Source organism: Ochotona curzoniae, unplaced genomic scaffold, assembly GCF_017591425.1.
Source record: "Ochotona curzoniae isolate NIBS_2020 unplaced genomic scaffold, NIBS_Ocur_1.0 contig_2210, whole genome shotgun sequence".
Classification (NCBI taxonomy): Eukaryota; Metazoa; Chordata; class Mammalia; order Lagomorpha; family Ochotonidae; genus Ochotona; species Ochotona curzoniae.
Window position 1 is genome coordinate 43,726,688 of NW_024465369.1, and position 15,237 is coordinate 43,741,924.

Consider the following 15,237-nt stretch of genomic DNA (forward strand, 5'->3'; position numbering starts at 1 on the left):
TTCTGGCTCCTCCACTTCCCTTCCATTTCCCTGATTATGGCCTGGGAAAGCAGTGAAAGATGACCCAAAACCATGGGACCCCGTACCTGCATGGGAGATGGAAAAGAAGCTCCTGTCTCCCGGCTTCAGATCGGCTCAGTTCCAGCCATTGTGGCTCTTTGGGGAGTCAAACAGCAGATGGAAGATTTTTCTCTCTGCCTCTCCTCTTCATAGATCTGAATCACCTTTCCAATAAAAACAAATATTGTTTTTTTCCTTAAAGAATCAATTCTAATTCTGAACTGATTCCACTTTTGTAAAGAAGTCTGCTTCCTTGCTTTCCCTCCTCCAACATTTGTCAGGTTAGGGAATACCATAATATTGCAGGTCTGGTAAAAATTAGAATTAAAAATAAATGTATCCTCTCTGTGTTACCTAAATGTAATTATCATCCCAACAGTCTTTTCAACATTGCAAAAGAGAAATACACCTAATTCTAGAGGGTTTTTTTTCATGAAAGACAATTAAGTTTGACCCCTTTGTGTTATTATTATGAAAACAATTATTTGTTTAAAGTAACACTTTAAACTGTAATCGGTGAGATATATCTATTTTGTTTTTATTGTCATTTATTAACTTTTAAAATTTACTGTAATATTTTAATGATAACTGGTTTGATGGCATTTATTTTCATTATATGTTGTTGATAATAATACTTTAACATTTTCTGAGAATTATTGGACTCTAGACAATAGCATATATATATGTATATATAGATAATATATTATATATAATCTCCATATATATGGAGATTAATTTGTACTTTGTTTTAATGCAAACACATTGAGATACTCTGAGAATTATTCATAATAGAATTAAGTTTTTAAGAAGAAAATTGACTCAGAATCAGCAGTGTATAATACCCAAGATTAGTATAGTGTGAGAATTTGGAAACAGTACTTCCTAAAAGTCAATTTTTTTAATCTCTTAATAATCCAGTCAATCCACTAACAGTTTTTACTGAAAGGATTATTGCACAGTGATTCCCCCAGCATCTCTTGAAACTAAGATATCAGAAGTCTTCCTCTGTGGTAGGAGGTAGACATGGAGTGAACAAAGAAAAGTTTTTGAAAGTAGTAAATAACTGGTCAAATATAGGTCTATGGCAAACATCCCATGTTAGATTCTTTTCAGATTATTATCATATGGGCGCAGAATTGAAAAAGAAGAGTGGATACAGAATCATGATACTGTAGTTTGAACTCCAAACTAACAAAATGTTTTTATGTCTCTTTGATGTTGAGTTTTTATTGCTCTTTGATGTCGAAGAGTAATTGTACATTTCTTCTGCCAGAATAATTGAGTTGAACATATTATAAAGTCAATGGAGAAGCTAAGACTAAAGGAAACAGTTAAACAAGTGTGTTTTGATTTGCTATCTCCAGGCAATGACCTAGAAAAGTATTCTAGAAACAGAACACCCTGTAGGCAAATTGATCTACAACTATTTTTAACTCAACTAATACTTTAAACTACATTTACTGGTAAAATGTGTTTAAGTGAAAAGCTTTGCTAGTTCACCTACCCTGGTGTGGTAACTGTTAGTTATGTCATCAGTGTTGCTAAGAAATTCCTCCTTTCTTGAGAATATAAAATTAATAGCCCTTTCAATATTGTTTTGGCTGCATCTCATGGGTTTTGATATTTTTGTTTTCATTTATTCAAAAAAATTTACTTATTTCTTTAAAAAAATTTTCTTCACTGACTAAAAGGTCATATAGTAGTGTCATTTGCTTCAAGAAGGTTTTTGATTTTCTTTTTCATTTCTTCAACAACATATTGAACATTCAGTAGCATATTGTTTAACTTTATGTTGTTGTAAGTTTCCTATTTTTCCTCTTATTTTTAATTTTGTTTCATGGCATTCCATTTAACAGGATGTATAGTAACTGTATAAAAGAGACTATTATATTCAGATGTGAAAATACAATGCATCTATACTTCCAAATCAAAGATGGACTCCCAATGAAACTGTTGAATATATCTTGACAACAAGATACTGGACTCTGCCATTGTCCATACCTACACTGCAGGATGACGAACTATACTGCTGCAATTAGATGGGGAAAATCATTGGAAGGAGGGGACTTGCAGAAGGAAGGACGGAAATCCCAGAGCCTATGAAACTGTATCATAAAATAATAAATGAAAAATAAAATCAAATAAAAAGTTATCTATTTAAATAGGAATCAAAGTACTACCCAAAGATGGATATCAGGGAAAAGGAAAGATAAGTTAAGAAAAAATAGAAGCAACAAATTATCTTTCCATATTGGTAATAGAACATATAGAAAATTTTCGCTCAGCTATATGGTTATTTTTAATGAAACTACTTCTTTCTTATTTTTCAAGCTATACATATGATCAAACCCTTTCCAAAATAGCAGGGTGTTTTAAATTGTGTCAAAATTGGTTATAAATAAATAAAACAGGAAGTATTTCTCTTAGTATGTTGGTTATTTTACTATTATCTTTATTTAAACATAAGATCCTATCACCATTGCAGATTACCAATTAATACCTTAAACATCACTTAATTTCAGTAATCATTGTAACTTGAGTACAGATTATACATGTATTTCTATGAATAGAAAATACCTCATGAAGTTCTTAGATGAAGATAAATATCTGTGTACATACCTTCCATTTCATATACATTCTTCTTTTCCAAGAATGCAGATAGTTTCCATGTTTGAAAGTTGTAGCTCCAAATGCTTCCAATAATTTGTATCTGTAACTTTTTTTTTAAGTTTATCTATTTGAAAGGCAGGCTTTGCAGACAGGAGAGACTGAAAGATCTTCCACCTACTGGCTCAGTCCACAAATGACTGTAGAGGGTGGAGCCAAGCTGGTCCAAAGCCAAGATCCAGGAGCATCTTTCAGATTTCCCAAAGGTGCAGGGTCCCAAGGAGCTGGGTACAAGACCGTAAGCAGGGCACTAGATGGAAAATGGACAAGAACTGGCATTCCGTATGGAATGCCAGCACGTGCGTGTGAAGAATTAACCCATTGAGTCACCATGCTGGCCCACTGTGAGCAGCTTTTATAAAGTAGAATTCTGGAAATCTTTAACTCACTGGAATTATGTATAAAATTGACATTATTATCATATTCTCTGATATTAAAAATTATAATGTTTGCAACTCTATTTCAAATAAGTATTTCCTTTCTTGACATAATAGTTTTTCTTTTTACTGAATGTGAAGCATCTTTGTGCATTTTCCAATTTGCCTTAAGAATGTATGTCATATTTTGTCTTTAAATATGGACTCGAGTAATCAAATTTCAAGTTGTTGTATAACTTGATGTCATTTAACCCGATGCCATCAATTTTTCATTTACTGAAATGTCTTTGCGTCACAGTAGTCATGATTTCATAGACACTTTTTAAGCTGCCATGAATCTTGGTCTTTCTCTGCTACTGTAACAGAATGTCTGAATTTGGGTTAGTTATAGTGAATATAAAGACATAAGCTGCAGTGTTACAGTTCAAATTAAGTCAAGATTCTTTCGTTGCAATCATACACCAAGCATAGAGTCCAGCATCTTATTGTCCAGATAAATTCATGGGGAGACCATAAATTTCATGGGGAGACCATCTCTGGTCTGAAGTTAGAGCTGGCAGAATATCATCCTGATCAATTAGAAGCCCCAGCACAACATCAACAACAATTTACAACATTATAGAATTCATTGACATAGTATTGAGTAATCAATATGTTATAACAGTGCAAGTTCTTAACCACCTCCTGTGATTACTTCATTGACCCTTCAATTTGTGTACTCAGCACCGGCTGCTATATACCTTAAAGTGGCTATAGAGTACTATTCAGCTGTCTCATGTCAGTTTTCATTTTATTGTTTTGCTGTTTATTGTGTGTGTCTCTGCAACTAGGTGGAGGAATCCACCAAGGGGGGAGGGCACAGGGAGGAGATGGGGGAATCCCAGAGCCTATGAATCTGTGTCACATAATGCAATGTAATTAATAAAAAAAAAAAGAAAAAAATATTCAAGAAATCCTTTCAATAAATATTTTAGCAACCTAACAAAAATCATTAATAAACTAAAAAAAAATGTGGAGTTTGAGAGGTACAAGTGTCTAACAAGGGTAATCGTTCTGTGTTGTCTCAAATCTGAAGGATAAGGACAGGGACTGGCACGGTTGCTCAACGGGCTAATCCTCTGCCTATGAGTGCAAACATCCTGTTTCAGCAATGGTTCATGTCCCAGCTGTTCCATTCCCCAATCAACTCTTTGCTTACAGCTTGGGAAAGAAGTGGAGGATGGCCTGAAGTTTTGTGACCCTGTACCCATGTTGGAGATCTGGATGACGCTTCTGGCTCATTGTTTTGGCTTGGTTCAGCTCCAGTCATGGCCATCTGGGGAGGAAGCAGCAGATGGAAGATCTTTCTTCTGTCTCTCCTTTCTGTAAATATGTCTTTCAATAAAAATAATACATAAATTTTAAAAAGGGGGCCCAGCATGGTAGATTAGTGGCTAAAGTCCTCACCTTACATGCAACGGGATCCCATATGGGTACCAGTTCTAATCCTGAGAGTAGTATACCAGCTGCACCACTTGCTTTCTAGCTGCCTGCTTGTGGTGTGGGAAGGCAGTCAAGAACCACCCAAAGCCTTGGGACCCTGTCCCTGTATGGGAGACCCAGAAGAAGCTCCTGACTTCAGATCAGCTCAGCTTTAGTTGTGGCCACTTGGGGAATGAATCATCAGATGGAAGATCTTCCTCTTTGTCTCTCGTTCTCTCTGTAAAAATGACTTTCCAATAAAAACTATATATTTTTAAAAAAATCAAGGACAGAAAGATGGGGCTGATCATGACCTTTTATAGCAGGCTGAATCGCAGCCATGAATGTTGAGCCCTTATGACCTAATCACCAGTGAAAAGTCCCACATCATAATGCTGTTGTCATAGCAGTTACGTTTCAAAATGAGTTTCAGTGGCAATGCATAATCAGACCATAGTGCTGTGTATAATTTTTATCATGTTGTTATTTAGACCTCAAGGTGATGCTAATAGAGTTGTTTTCTAAGGAAATGAGTAAGCTAACCTAAATTACATAATTCACATATTTGTTATGACACAGAATTCTAGCAACTTCCAACTGACCACATCTTGCAAATGGTAGTCACTCTTTTTGAATTTCATGAAGTAAAGCTTTGTTAATTTTACTCACTCATCTATCCTAAACATTTAATAACCAGCAGAGCAGAGCCAATGATGATATTTAACAAGTATTAATTGCAGAAATGTATTATTGAATAAGTGAAAGAATTCTACTTCCTTTTAAAGTAAAATAAATAGTTAATGACAGACGTTGGAGAGATAATTGGAAACTGAAGAGTAGCTTTGATCATTGTGGTGACCCTGGAGATAGAGATGTGTGACTAATTGACAAATTACTTTTGGAATGAGAGCAATAGCACTTTGAATGGGTTTGGTATTAGAAGCAAGGGGAGAAAACCAACCAACTAATGCCCAGGTTTCGGGCATGAATACCTAAGTAGATGGTAATGCCACATACATAATCAATTGTCAGAGGAAAGAAAGGGGCCAAGAAAGCTAGACAAGCAATGCTTTTGCTTGTTTTAGGGCTCTCCATGTGTTTTTTTAGAACAATATTACACTTCCATTGCACAGAAATACGTAGAAGTTATATTTTAAGTTTTATTGTATTCTCCAGTGATTCTCTGAATCATTTTCATTTCTTCTCAGAGTTCCAGACATATAATTTTTATGGATGGCATGTAAAAACATACATAAATTTCCTTTTAATTGTTATTGACTTTCAAGCAGTAGTTCTCAAATTATAGTCTTAAAATAGTTGATATTTGCAATACTGCTAAAATTGTCAAAATGCAAATTTCAGGGCCCAGTATAAATTTCATGAATCAACAATGATCTGATTTCCTGGAGATCAGCAGTCTGTGTTTTAACATGCACTTCAGGTAATTGTCTTGCAAGTTATAGATTGGTAATCCCTGTTTTCAAGCATTTTGTCATGGGCAGCATTTTACTACAGTGAGTTAAGCCACAACTTGCAACACCAGCTATTTCACATCTGATCCAGCTTCCTGTTTGTGACTTGGAAGGTAGCAAATGACGAACCAAATAAGGGACCTTGCCACACAGATGCAAGACCAGGCGTTTCTTGTTCTTGCTTTTCACCTGGTCCAGCTCTGACTCTCAAAGTCATTTGGGGAATGAAAAACTTCATGGGAGTCTCTGTCTCTCTCTGTCTCTCTCTCTCTCAAACACACATACATAGAGAAAGCACGTGTGTGCGAGAGAGAGGAAGAGAGAGAGAGATAAAAACAGAGAGAGAGACTCTGTGTTGCTCTACCTTTCAGGTAAATGTTTAAAAATATTTTATCCGGAGAGTTGCTTGTTTCGGCAGTTAAGACATCACATCTAAGAACAGTTGTTTCAAGTCCTGATAACTCCATTTTTGAACTAGCTGTCTAATTGTGAACAGGCAGAAGTAGATGAAGGCTGTGGTATGTATTTGGGTATCTGTCACCCATGTGAATTGAGGACCTGGCTCCTACCTTCGTCCTGGCCTGGTTTGGGCTGTTCTGTGCATTTGGGAAGTAAACCAGGGAATGGAAAAATTCTTTCATCTTTCTGTCTCTCTCTCTGCCTTTCAGTAAAATTAAAACTAATTATTATGTTTTTCTTATTACTTAAAGATTAAATTTGTGTATTATTTTTATTCCATTGTGGCACTCAGGTATATAGCTGCAATCAAAACTGTCATTAGAAAAAAACCACTTGAGCAAGAACCTCAGAGCATACCCCACATGCGGGACCTGGGGAGGGTGGGAAATTGGGTGGGCCTTCTCCCTTAATACCCCCCTTTAAACATGAAGGAAACAATATGGAAAAAATAATAGTCTTACCCACTAAAAAATAAAGAAAGAAAAAAAAAGAAAATAATGAGATTCATAATATCCTTTTTACTTTGAAGATTTGGAACACATCTAGAGAAGGCAAGGCAGAGCCATTGAGACATGTAGGATAGAACAGGAGGCTTGAAAACTGACAATAAGAACAAGAATAGTAACTTTATGTAAAAAGTAAATGTTTAAGGTAGGTTAGATATTATTTAAAGCAATATGACCCATATTGGAGAATAGGAGGAATTAGAATCCTTGATGATTGCTGTGTGTGTTTTTGAAGAGACATGCACAAATTTCTTTCACTAAGGAAAAAAAAAAAGTTTGCAATTTTGTTATAGAAATTTCCTTCAGAATAAAATGTACCTTGGAGGACACAGAAATGCAATTATTTCACTTTAAATTATGTTGATTAGTATGGAGAAGGAATGATGAAAGTTTGCCGTGAGGAGCCAAGTAGGATTTCAAATGAAGTGATCCAGAGATTGTCTCCTCTCCTCCTCTCCCATCCCACTGCTCATTTTGCGCCTCTTCTCGGTCACTGAAAATCAGACCAATAGAAACTTAATACTTGGGTGCCCAGGGGGAGCACACACACACAAACACACACACACACATACACACAGTTCATTTTGATGAAATGATCTGCTGTGGTGTCTCCTCAGTAGAGCAACTTTTCGCTCAGATCCCTTGCTCACCTCATGCTCTCAGTTCACTGTTGCTTAGTGCGCGTTCTGAGCCTCATCCCGTGTGGGGTCCACAAACAAAAGGCACTGTCCCTAATGTGTGCTGCCATAGGGAGAATGGAAACTTCACTGTCAGGATCAGAGGGAACCACAATTTCTTTCAACTTCTAAGAACTTTCCTGAAAAATAATGCAATGTTTCAGACCCAGAATTGTCAGGGATTTTGTTGTTATTGTTGTTGTTTATATGTTGTTTTGTCTATTGGACGAGTGTGAAAAGCAGAGATAACTGAAGAAAAGATGGAAAATGAGTAGGGAAGAGAATAAGTCCTTCACTTCTTTGTAAATCACATTGCCTTCATCAACTACTTTTGTTCCAACATTAACTGAGATTTTATTATTTGCTGTTTCTTTTTAATGTAGAAAGTATATGTATGGAAATATATGTATACAATTTTGAAATCTGATCAAATATTCCTATTTCTTGTTAAATTTTTACATTGCTGTTTATTAACTTGAAAGGCAGTGAGAATGAAGAATGGGATGTTTTTACCTGCTGTTTGCTCCCTAAGCATATGTGACCAGTAGGGCTTGGCTAGGTTGCCAGAACCAAACTAAAATCAGGATCCTTTCTGGTCTCCCAGAAAAGGTACGTGGCTGTGTCCTGAGCACGTCAGCCACCGTTTCTCACCTAATGGCACATTAGCCTGAAGCTGGCACAGAAACAGAGGCGCTGAAACTCCAAAGGACCTTCTGTTGTGGGATACTAACATCCAAAGCAAGGCTTTATCCGCTGCACCACAATACCCAACCCACTCCTGTTTCTTTTTTCCTCAAATATCAAATCCATTTCCCCTGCTATAGCCTTAACTGTGGTTATTTTCAGAAAGAAATATTTTTTTGCATATTACATTTTTTAAAGCCAACGTTCCCAGCAAATCCCTTTAAATATTTGTTTAGAAGAGTTACATAGAGAGAGGCAAAGAGAGAGTTTGTCCACCTACTGATTCACTCTTTGGTTGCCTGCAACAAACAGGGCTGAGTAGGCTTAAGCCAACAAAGATTCATTCACATGGGTCTCCCAGATGGGTGGCAGGGAACCAAATAATTGGCCGTTTTCCACTCCTTTTCCCAAACCATCAGTCAGTAGGTATATTGGAATTGGAGCAGCTAGATACAAAGTAGCACCAATGTGGGATGCAGGCATTGCAGTCAGCAAATTTGCTTGTTATGCCATAACTCCAGCCTCATAATAATTTAATAGAATCAAAATATCACATCAATGACTATTTTTAAAAGTATTTATTTTAAACATAGAGTGACAGAATAAAATATGTTTTGCCTACTAGTGGTCCCTCAAACCGGACCAAAATTAGAATTCAGGAACTCCATTTGGATCTGCCACATGAATAACGGATAGAAGTGTTTGAATCATTCCCTGAGTCCTTCCAGGGGACACAGCCATAAGCAGCTCTGTACAAGGCATAGACAATGGAAACAAACCAGGCACTCTAATAGAGGATGAGGTTGCTCCAGCTGACATCTTAACAGCTCCGCACAATGCCCACTCCTTTTATTTTCTTGTTAGGAAATTAGCACATGTATCTAATACATGTACTTTGGGGGTGTGAATTTCCTGAAATTATAGAGGGAATTGACAGTAAAAACCAAAACCTCTACAATGATTGAATCAGAGAATGGCTCAACTATGAATGCAATCAAGAAAGATGGACATGAGCAGAATAGTTAATATGATGCATACTTTCTGTCACACAGTTTTCATCTGAAATCACTACATTTTATGACGATGAAATAAGAATTATAGACTCCAAGTGCTGTCATCTTCTGGATTTAGAACTTAGAGTAACGGACTAGCGTGGTGGCCTAGTGGCTAAAGTCTTCTTTTTACATGAGCCAGTGCTCAAATGGGCACTAGTTGGCATCCTGGCCTCTCCATTTCCCATCCAGCTCTTTGTGACCTGGGAGTGAGTCAGTGGATGGGAGGTCTTTCCTCTCTATCTTCTTTTTTCTGTAAATCTGACTTTCAAAAAAAAAATCAAAGAAAAGCTTAGCAAGGGTGAAGACTCTCTTTTCTTAGCACTTAAGTGAATGGAACTACAGAAAACTAAAAGGATTTAAAATTGGGTATTTGCTATAGACTCATTTAACTGCTTACCATGCACTTAAATAGAATGAGTATGCAGTTATGTAGACTTTAAAGCTATATAGCTGAGGACTAGCTAGAAAAAAAAATGAAAAGGGAGATGAATCCTTAGTATGTTCACACATTACCAGAGGCTCAGCACAGGGAAAGTAAATTAATGGATACTAAATTATAGTTCAATGAGAGAAAAAGTTCCGGGATTCTATTACATGGTATAATATTAGTACAGATTGTTAAAGGACTATAAAGTCAGTATTTTAAGCTTACACAATATAGGACTTTGAAACTTTTAACAGTAAAGAAGTAGTGACTATTTGAGGAGATACATACATTTGCCCTAACTGGACACACACACACAAATATATATAATATATATATATTATATATATATGCATATATATATATATATATATAACATCTTCTAATCTAGAATGTGAAGAAGGTCTAAATATTGAACTTGAGCAGGTCTGGTAATAAAGAAGAAGAGAAACAAGACAATTTTTAGGGAGTAGGTGGGTGAAATTGGATTCAAGATAAAGATGATTTCTGTATTTAGAAATATGAAGGAAGTGACAAGCGAGGCTTTAAAGGAGTGAAACAAATTCCTGACTCTCAATCTCAAGCAGAAATGCAGACATGAAGTGACATTCCTGCTACTGTGAAGCACATAGGATGAGTGGCCCCAGAAGGGAACACATTTCATAGATTTCATGTATACAATTTTTAAAAAACATTTATTTATTTTTATTGGAAAGTCAGATATGCAAAGGAGAGACAAAAAGGCAGATTTTCTGTCAGATGTTTCACTCCCCAGATGGCCACGAAGTCTGAAGCCAGGAGCCAGGAGCTTCTCCTGGGTCTCCCACATGGGTGCAGGGTCCCAAGTCTTTGGGCTGTCTTCTACTGCTTTTCCAGGCCACAAGCAGGGAGCTGGATGGGAATCAGGGCCACCTGGATTAGAACTGGCACCTGTATGGGATCCCAGTGTGTGTAAGGCAAGGACCTCAGCTGCTAGGCTACCATGCTGGGCCCTCATGTATATTGTTTTAAGGGCATAATAATATTCACCACATTCTCTCTCACCTTCCCTCCTTCTCCTATTCTTATTTTTCTTTTAATTTTTAGAATGACATACGTTGAATTTTCTTTGTAATTGCAAGTATAACCCACCAGGAAGTACAAAATTTAGCAAATAATACATAGGAAAATCCATGCATCTAAAGAGTATAGGCAAGGATGATAGACAGTAATCAAATCTCAAAATGTCAATATTGTACATATATATTACATCTATTATACCATGTATATTAGTTACCACAAGCCCGGAAAAGCATGACATTTTTTCTTTTGAGGACTGACATATTTTATTAAGTGAATTGCTTCAGATTACATGCATTGTATTGGATTTTAAGGATTTGGGGATTTTATTCCTTTTTATGGCTGAGTATTATTCCTCATATGTATATATCAGTTTCTCTACTCAGTCATCAGTTGATGGAGATCTGGGTTAATTCCATATCTTAGCTATAATGAGTGGAGCTGCTATCAAGGGTGGTAGAGATAACTCTTTCATTTGCAGATTTCATTGCATTTAGGTAAATTCTCAGGACTGGAATGACTGGGTCACATAGTAGATCTATTTTCAAAATCCTAAGAATCTCTATAATGTTACCCACAATCATTGCACTAGTATACATTCCTGAAATAGGTTATTAGCGCACTTACCCCCTCATCCTCAGCAACATTTGTTGGAAAGAGCTGCCCTAAAAAGGTCACCCTTAGGAGTGAGGTGTCATGATTAGCCTCCTTGAAGGGGAGAATTCACACACATTCTGTGGAACGTATCTGTATGAGACACTTGGTCTCTTTGTAACAGTACTACTGTGTTCAATCATCTATTTGGATAAGTAATGACTTTTATTTTATACCTTGGGTTACAATTTTGTATGACCACATTTTGTTGCCTAAATCATAGTGGCTTGGGATTTCACAAACTCTCAATTTTTCTCTTGTGTCTTTTTTGAAATAAATATATGTTCGTCATTATGTTTAGTTGGCTTCTTTACTTTTTATTACTTCCCTCTTTTGTGACCATAAAGAAGGATCCCTTCCCCATCAAGTATCAGGCATTTCTCTGAGAATCCTGATTACTTTTTCCTAAGATGCACACCCTGGGTCTGCTGTTCAACACGTGCAGCTGAGAGAGGAAGGGAATGTGTGTATGGTAATTCATGTGTATGCACATATGTGTGGATACATCCATATTAACGTAAATATATGTTCAAATGTATGCTTAAATATGTGTTTAACTTAAACTGATGACTCATAATGGCAGAGGCATTTATATAGTCTCACTCCATCATCTGCAGTTCCTTTATTTAGTTCAACAATTCCAGTTTATATGTATACAGTGTCAGAACTGTTCACTCATATACGATGGGAAGCTTTATTCACCAGGATGTAGCACTTACATAATTATTGTTCCTTTTATGTTTCTAAACTCCATTAATTTCCTAATTTCAGTGATTCAGTACTGTCTTGGTTCATTTCATCTGTTACAACAGCATGCGACTTCTGTGGGAACACAAATATTCAGACCTTTGTGAACACCTCCTCCTTTTTTATGATTCGGTGATATAGTTTCATACATGTTTAACACATTAGATATTTTTTTTCTATGATTCACATTATTTTCCAAAATACCCCAACTTACTAAGTACCCCCTTTTTTTTTGAAAAAACGGCATATTTCAAAATTCACCCTTTTTGTTGTAAAGTTAAGTGCATTTGAGGAGATTTATAATATCATGTATTCACCACAATGGTAACACTCATAATATTTCTACTGCACTACAATGGTACTTTGCCTATTCATCCCTCCTCTCCATCCCTCAAATGCATGGTGATGTTTATATGCACACTGTCTCTACATATGCATTCTTTATGTATTGTCTCATAATTGGAAACATACAGAAGATAGCCTCTCAGACTGGCTTCATCTTTATTTCTCCATATGATTTAGAGACATCTTCATATATATTCTTTCATATATTTTAGAGGCTTCATGAGACATTTCATTTAATTGTGGAAATAACATCCTATTGCATGGATGCCGTATAACTTTTCCTCATTCATCTAGAAAAGACCTTTTTGGTTGCTTCCTGATTTTCCTCATTCTAAAATACTTCACAACATACGTGTGCAGATTTCACTTATGAATTTATTCATGTCTGTATCTATTCAGCTATTTGATAAATTTTAGTAATGTCATTGCTAATTATATGTTAAGACCATAGTTCTATGAAAAGTAAAATTATATTGCAGGATGACTGTAGCATTTTGCGTTCAATGTGAGCGTGAAGAGGAGCTTCTCCATCTTCTCATTCTCACTGATACTTTGTAGCATCAGGTTTTTGGGGATTTGAATCATTATGGCATCGTGTAGTGGTAACTCACTGTTGTTTCATCGCGCAACTGTGGTGACCAATTATATTAAACATAGTTTCATAATTTTAATACACGCTTTGCAATGTTAATTATCTCCTTTGATGTCTTCTCAATTCTTTAAAACATGATTTATTTATTTTACTTGAAAGTAATAATTAAGAGGAGAGAGAACTTGATCTGCTGGCTTTCCAAATGGTCTCAGTGGCCAAAGCTGGGGTGATGGGAAGCTTCTGTGTCTTCCACACAAGTGCAGGGGCCCGAGCCTTGGCCATGCCACACTGCTAAGACCACAAGCAGGGAGCTGGGTCAGAAATGGAGCAGTGGACTCAAGTTGTGCCAGCATGGGATTCCCTTGAAACAGGTGGAGGATTCACTGGCTATATCACCACCTCGGCCCCTCAGCTCTTTCTGAAGTCTTAATTTAGGTGTTTTCTTAGTGTGGAATTTTAAAGTTCATTGTATTTATGAATATAAATCATGAAGTCATAGACTGCCTAAACATTTATTACTCAAACATCTGTGAACATCTGTGTTCATCCTTGAAAACACACTTTTTTCAACTTTGCAATATACTACTATCCATGATGACGAGTAATGCACAGATAACAAATAATTGTAGGATATTTAGAAATCATTGTGCTCCTGCATGAGTATTTGAATGTAGTTAGGTATTCTCACATTTTATAAAATTTGCAGAAAGGATATGAAACTAATCTAGCAGTAAGTAAAACACTGATGAACTTTTTTTCAGTTCAATAGTTCCTTACTCTTAGGTCTGTATTGAAATATTCTCAATCACCTTCTCATTGAATACAGAATACCAATTCCACAGGGACAACTTTTTAAATTTAAATGTGTGGTTTTTCCAGTTCATACATAAACTGAGCCTAAAAAGATAATAAGAGAGTTTTATAAAAGTAGAAATGTGTCACAAAGTACAAAATACTTTTATAAATAGTACAAAGATGTCATACAGGGCAGAAGCAGAATGCAAAGAAATTGCTCAATATCTTTATTTTTACTCTCCTGAAGACTGAATTTAGATGGCTTATAAGGATGAAATTTTAAAATAACTGAAGTAAGCTTCTAATGTGTAGGAAAATGTTATTTTCTCACCACCTAATTCTTCTTATTCCTCACAAAGGAATAAATACTTTTGAAAGGAAACAATTTAATAAATGCAAAATTTTTATTGTCTCAAAACTGAACATTTCTATAGATAAGAGGTGACACATTTCTGAATGTCTAACTTTTTTCAGTGTCTGTGAATAGGGATAATTATAATAAACACAATAAGTTAAAGTCCTTGTTATGAATATGGATAAAGAATGTAATTTTAAACTAAATATAGTTTTATTTTTTATTATTATCATTATCGATAGTGGCTATGTAAGAATAAAGTCCAACACATGTTTATGAAGTATGTATTCAAGCAACAGCACATGAATTTCTCTCTCCTTGATGATTTGATCATAGCTATTAAAGTATAACCTATGGGTTTGCTCTTCTGATTTTGTTAGAAGTTCCATAGCCTCTGCATGCATGAACTAGAGCTTCTAACTGCTCCCTAGATTCAGCTTGGCAGGGTCATGTTGCCCAGCTCTGAACTTAGTGTCTGGAAGACACAGTTTAGCATCCAGCCGTACTTACATTTTTACATGGTTGTCCAACAAACGGTCTGCTTTAAATGAGGCAAGTGAACATCTCCTAACTTCCTTCCTTCCTTTTTGGTTGTTCTGGGGCTTGATTGACAATCTGATTTCTAAGAATATGAGATCACATGAGGAGATGAGGGAACTTTATGATTTAGAAGCCCTATCTCTCACAGGAACTAATATCTCTCCTAAAAAACTGCATGCATAACTGCTGTGGTCCAGGCCAGGGGCAAAACTGACCTTCTCTTCATGAAATTCCAGTGAAAGCTTCCTACCAAGTATTAATCTTTTAGTTTATCCCATTCAATGAAATTTGATGTCATTCACATTAAG

General features: G+C 36.0%; 1 protein-coding gene across 1 annotated transcript in view; it reads left to right on the forward strand.

The window, feature by feature from the left end:
• The window catches only part of ZNF804A (zinc finger protein 804A), a 214,313-nt gene that overhangs the window by 185,908 nt on the left and 13,168 nt on the right, over window positions 1-15,237 (forward strand). The window lies entirely within an intron of this gene.